Source organism: Lynx rufus, unplaced genomic scaffold, assembly GCF_022079265.1.
Source record: "Lynx rufus isolate CCGP_SWC_20201006 ecotype Redwood Valley unplaced genomic scaffold, mLynRuf1.p SCAF_2, whole genome shotgun sequence".
In the NCBI taxonomy this organism is placed as follows: Eukaryota; Metazoa; Chordata; class Mammalia; order Carnivora; family Felidae; genus Lynx; species Lynx rufus.
The window spans coordinates 15,922,587-15,929,513 of NW_025814834.1; positions in this window are offsets into that span (position 1 = coordinate 15,922,587).

Genomic DNA, 6,927 nt, shown 5'->3' on the forward strand with positions numbered 1-6,927 from the left:
GTGCAGCCTGATTGTGTAGTGTTTTTAAGGTGCTATGATATGCTTTGCAAGCCCCTCACGTTAGGCACAAACATAAGTAAAAAGTTCAAAACAGAGCTGTGTATAGGTAGAAAGCAAATATTTGAAAAACAGTAATAAAAAGCTAAAAGTAATTGGGTGTGTGGGGAATTGTGTCTGGGACTGCCTGCCCTTACTATTCGCAAAAAAATTTTACCAGATTTAAGAAGAAAGTAGAGTTAATGTGCTTTTACTGATGTTTCCCTAGCAGATTCCTTTACAGTCAACTCAAATGAGTCATGCGTGTTTGAATGCAAAATACAATCTGTACATGAGGAAACTTGTGTTCTTCAAGGGAGCATGTATCTTTGGGAGAGGTGCATGTTGAAGAGAGAAGCAAGAAGGCGGTGTCTACTTGCACTGAGATGGTCATTGGTGTGAAAGGCATTGCTGATTTGCTCCCCAACTTCCACTTCACCTTTCCCGACTGAATGGCTGTAGTTGGTGTAGGACTGGTTCCCCCCCACCGCCCCCAACTTCTTGGGTGGACCCTGAAGGGCCTGGACTGAGAGCAATTCTTCCACATGGGTTGCTATAGTTGAGTGGTTCACATTTGGGTATGTGACTAGTAGAGTGAACTCAGGGCTTTCGTTTAACAGTAGCCAGAGTAGAAACGCTCTCTCTTCTAAACAAGTGGGTCTATGGATGAGAGGCCTGGAATTGCCATTGCCATTTTGTTACCATAGGAGGGGAAGCCAGCTTGAATATAACCCAACTAGGATTAAGCCAGCCAATGCATATTATTTTCTTGGCCATTGGAATTAGTTCAGAGGTGGATTCATTATTAGAGTTGGTCCTTAATGGAGAAGCTAGTGACTTTTGTTCCATGGTTTCAAGGACGTAAGTTCTCACTTCCTCTGGGTGATATGGTATGAGAATCTGAAGCCATTTTTGCTGCAACGAAGGAAGCTGACCTGAGGAAGCTTCCATGAGCCAGCATGTGGGGGAGGCAGAGTCTGAACAACTGTAGAGAAATGGGGCTGAAATCTTGACCGAACTTCTCCTGAAATTTTTCACTTTCCTTAACTTGGAATTTTGTGCGTCAATATTTTCTGTTACAGATAAATTAATTGGTTGAGTTGGAAACACGAGTTGATTTCAATACACTTGCATCCATGATATTCCCCAAGGAAGAGTCGATATGCTATATGGTTAATGCTATCATACACACAAAAATTAATTTTTTAAAGTGTCCTAAGAGCAGCATTAACATGTAGAAGACAAAGTACAAGAAAACATGCAAATTTAAATCTACACCTTCACTATGTAGGTCAAATGTCACAGTCACTTAGTTTCAACTGATTTCCTGGAGAAAACACAAAAGCATATAATAAGAATCAGATGTATTGCAAGTTGCATACAACTAATTGGATTCAACAAAATCTTGGAGATGTTTCTGCTTGTTTTTTGAGCAATCCAACAATTTAGTCAAAATAGAAACTGTCTTCTTTCAATTCAGAGCAACAAATGAAAAATATACAGTACAACATAAGAAAACAATGCAATTTTGTTCAGTTGAAAGATACACACACATACCAAGAAAAACTCCACACATATATACACAAACACACAGAAAAAAATTATACAATGACACACACACACAAATAATTTACCCAAACACAAAACTAAACTGTCTCACATGCTAAAATCCATGGGTACCAATATACAAAAGCAGGGTATCTGCCCTATCTCAGCAATTACAGTTTGCTCTAAAGTGACAATCCAAATAATTGAAATATCCAATGGTTATTAAATGTATGATAAATACTTTAATATTTGCATGCTTTTCCTTCTTAAAAAAACAGCAGAAAATCAAAGGACAAAGCCATTGTATAAAATTGTTCTTCTTGAACAAATCAAACCCTAATGTAAAACTAATGGAATTAGAAAGTGCCTTGAGCTTTATTTTTTTATTAAAAAAAAAATATCTAAGACCACAAGGCAGGAAGAACAAAGTAGGAGGAAGAAGAAAAAAGAGGGCTGGGTGGGAAGGAATAAAGAAAAAGGAAAAGGAAGGCAACGAGAACTAGAATTATGTAGCAAATGACTAGTGGGTAAATTAGAGTGTCAGAGAGAAATGTAAGCACTATTTTTTCAGGATCTTTATGACTGACTATTAACATCATTATTATCAACCAATCCATCAGTTTAGCTATGATCATGCTTATATCAAAAAGACATTTGAGTTAGTAGTCAAATCAGTTATCTTGATAAAAAAACTCCAGAGTTTTTGGGATTACAAAAGCAAAACCAAAAATTGTCCTGAAGATGTCACTTGTTAATGTCTGTTTTACCCACAGCATGGTCTAAGGGGAAAACGCCCTGCCCACAGTGCGTGTTTCATTGGCTCTCGTGTTTAATACCTTGTTTATCTAGGCCCTGTGCTCACAGATTAGTAAACCAGATACAAGCATCTGATTCCAGGGCAGCAAAGCCATTCGCTCTCCAGTGAATTTGAGCATGACCCGGTCCCAGGAGACAGACTGGACCAATCAGATTTTCCACCTCAAGGACTGAAGTAAGAAAGACAAAGGAATCTGCCAGTTGGCAATAAAGTAGAAGCTAAAAAGTTGCCTTGAGGTGAATCTGAGGCATCATAAGCCAAAGCCATGTGCAGCCAAATGTATGAAGAAGCAGATACTTGGAGAAGGGACAGAAGGAAGCTGACTGGGGAGGACTCTTCCTGAAGAGTCGTAAAGCTTAGTCATACTGAAGACAGAACATAAAGAGCCACAAACTTCTGCTTGCTGGCATTCCTGGAGATACTGTGATCTCCCAATGCTTTCTGAGGTGGGGATCTATTACAACACCTGTTGGGGGAGGGAGCTGGGTCCCCCAGAGATGCCAAGTGTATCTTTGCAAGAAACTTCCCTATTACTTGAGCGTCTCTATGCTTGCAAAGCAAGGGAATTGGCTGAAATAATTCTCATCTCATTTTGGGCATTTCTGCCTCTACGCCTTCAATTACATACAAAAATTAGCTGGGGAGCTTGTTGGAAATACAATTTCCTTGGACAGAACTCTGAAGATTCTGAATCCGTGGGTATGGAGAAGGCCCGAGAGTCTGTGTTTTTTTCTGAGGTAGCTGTTCAGGAACTGGTATTTGGGAACCACTGCCTCAGTTCATGTGGTCCTTTTACTGGGAAGCCTCTAGTTCTGTGGTCCTCAAACTTTTTGCTCTCAGGATCTCTTCTCACTTTTAAAAATTAATGAGGACTCAAAGAGCTTTTGCTTATACTCTCTATGTCTGCCGGTATTTGTCATATTGGAAATAAAAATTGTGAAAATAAAAAATATTTTTATAAATTCACTAGAAATAATAAACTGATCACATGCTGTATGTTTCCTAGATGCTGCCATAACAAATGAGTAGCTTAACATCTTTATTCATTGTCTCACAGTATCGTAGACTGGTAGTCCGACCGAAATCATGGTGTAGGCAAAGTTGATTTCTTCTGAGGGCTGTGAGGAAGAATCTGTTCCATGTCTCTCTCTAACTCTTGGGAGCCTGAAGTGTTTCTTGGCTTCCAGATGACATTCTCGCTGTGTCTTTGTACCATCTTCCTACTGTGTATGTTTGTCTCTGTGCTCAAATTTCTCTTTATAAGGACACCAGTCATATTGGATTAGGGCCCACCCTAATGATTTCATCTTAACTTGATCATCTGCAAAGATTCCATTTTCCAGTAAGGTCACTGTCATAGGCATTGGGGGTTAGAACTTCAACATTGTTTAGGAGACATAATTCAACATACAACACATGTTGATACAACATATTTTGTGAAAACAACCATATTTTCCAACATAAAAACATTGAGTGAGAAGGTGGACATTGTTTTACATTTTTATAAATCTCTTTAACATCTGGCTTAATAAAAGACAGCTAAATTCAACTTCCCAATTTTCTGGGATATGTTGTTTTGCTGAAGTATATGGAGAAAATCTGATCTCATGCATAAATATAGTTGGAAAGGGAGAGGTATTTTAAAAGAATTGCCAGATAGTTGTGGATAATTTTCTATGATACTGTACCAAATCTTGACAAATCATAGTTTCATAAAGGTTATTATTATGTGGAATTTGAAATCATGCTGAGAAATTTTCATATGTTTTTGCCTCAAAATTCAATGGTATCTCTTGCAATTTGGAGAGGTCTTTTATCCATACATGATTTTGTAACACCATGAAATTGTCATGTAAAAATTATCAGTTCTCTGAATTTTGCAGATTTCCCAATAGTGGAGTTTTCCACTGTACCTTTATAAGAGAATGAGAAAGAAAAGGGGAACATACTTCTTAGCATTTCTATGAAATAATTTTTACTTCTTGGATCAACTGAAAGGGTCTCAGGAATCCCTATAGATCCCTGGGCTATAGATTGAGAATTTCTGTTCTAATACATCTTTGCTTGAGGAAATCTTAGCAACATTTCAAGTACCCTCTTAAATTGTCTCTTCCCCATGGCATCTCAACTGTTCCCATGTAGATGGAGAGACCTCTTCCTCTGTGCACACTTGCTATGTGGTCTTCTGGAGGACTACAGGGACTGGATTTTGTTCACATTTTTCTCACCATAGGTAGAGAACACAGTGGAACTCTATTCTAGCTGGAACTGGATTACATTGGTTATCTTACTTTTATGCAGAATAGCTTTTCATAATCAAGGAACCCAGATTGTAATTAACTGTTGCTATCACTAATGTTTATCATGATGTAGTCTCCATCAACTAAAATTTTTTTCTCTAACTTCCCTAACCTGGGAAAGTAAATAGTCTGTAAAACTAAGTAAGTCACATATGCTTTCTTGAAATTCTCAGCTTTTATAAGGGCTTCTTAGTACCTTAAGCTTTTATAAAGGCTGTTCCCTCTGTTTAGATTGCTGTCGGCCTGGCAAACTTCTACTCATCCTTCATGACACGAGTCAAGCCACCTTCCTTGACATCATGAGACACTGCTCATCCCATAAAGTCATTTACTTATTCTCTATGGTGCTCTAAAGTCCTTTTATCATTTTTCTCTTGTAGGAGTCTCACAAAGATGTCTGAGCGGTTCAGAGAGGGAGAAATCTGTTTCTCACTTCTGTTGTGCGGTTGCTAAGGGCAGGAGTGCGGTACTCTGTTACTTGTATCTACATGAGTAGAAGAGAGCGCTGCCCGTTGGAGGGGGTTGTCTTGATCATTTCAACAAGTTGATGGGTTATGGTTTCAGTCAGACACCATTGGTTTCCAGAGACAGAACTTCAACTCCAACTCAAGTAAAATGGGGAATTCGTGAGTGGATGTCGGTTGGGTGGAAGGTCATAGAATTGAAGAGCAGCCTCAGACATAGAGGGACCAGGGCTGCTCAGGGAATTCGGAGACTGGCATTAGGATGGCAACGCTTTCAGGAATCCATTTTGCACCTTTGTTTCTCTCTGTTGACCAGCTTTCTCCATGAAGCTAGAACTGTGGCTCGGCTACCAATAGCTCCTGGGATCATGTCTTATCAGCATTGCCGTCCACAGGAAGGGACTTTTCTCCCAGCATTAGCTGAACCATCAGATGGCCTTGTTTTGGATTACCTGCCCAATTCCTGGACACATGACCTTGGACGGGAGAGTGGTGAGCTAGACTTGGCTCAGGTTGGGTCATAGGCCCATCTGAGGGACAATTAATTGCTGTGTCCAGGGTGGGGAGCCATGAAAGAAGATGGCAGAATCCTTTGAGCCTAATTAATAGAAAGGGGGAATACGGAGTGGGGAAAAACAGTTTATCGAAAGAAGGCAAGCTCTGTTTTCAAGAAAGAGGAGGGTCCTAGATAGGCTGATCATTAATTGTCTACCACAATAACTGCCTGGTCTGTCTTTACAAAATCTTTTGTGACGACATTTGAAAACACCATGTTAGCCAGCCATGGCCAATTTAATCTTGTTGTATGCTTTGGAGTAGTGACATCAATTAATGTCTGTGGCTGAATGAACTTAGTTATTTAATAATTGCATTTTAATATTTCAGGTTACATGCTTTCCTAGTATTGCAAATCAGCACTTCACAGGGAACTGTTTGTTATTATTTTCCTATGGTGAATAATGTGATGAAATTACACGGGTACTACTGGATTTTACACAGAATTGGCATTCACATTAGTTTCCACCAGTTTCCCCAGGATTAGTCTGGGCCGTAGAATATGGCCTTCCTAGGGGAGCTATTGACCTGTAAAGATCTTCATAAGGTCTGGATGGGTGACTCAGAGCCACTGTGCAATTTAGAGGACTTGTCCCTTTCAGTCTATCTTTGGAAACCAAGCACAAGATTTGGCACAATGAATATAGGTTGAAAGATGACTTCAGAGCAAACCTAGTGTCTAATTTCTTCATCCGCAATAATCCAATATCATGAATAAATTCATACTCCATTTTCACCTTACTCCTTTCTTATTTATCAGTTATCTCAATTTTTGATTGCCTATCAGTTGTCGACAGCCTGGTTTAATGCTGTGCATATAGAAGGTTCTCAAATATTTCTGCCCTCATCATTCTATTATATCTGCTTTAGTTAAAATCACCAATGTTGCTCTCTAGTTAAGTGGCAGAGGGTTTAGGTGGTTCTGTTGTGCAATGGATAGCGCATTGGACTTCTCTAAATGGCAGAGGGTTTTCTTAGGTTTCAATCTACATTAATTTCCTCTGTTAAACTATTTATCTTTCCCTTTTTTCTTTCATAGGACTTAATATAACCTATAATTATATAATTCTATTTTTATTTGATTACTATCTTCTAACTGCCACCTCATGAACACAGGTACCGTATTTTTGTTCATTTTGGGGGTAACCTCCATCTAACACAGGACTTGACATATTAGGTACTCAAAAAAAATATTTGCCCCATGACT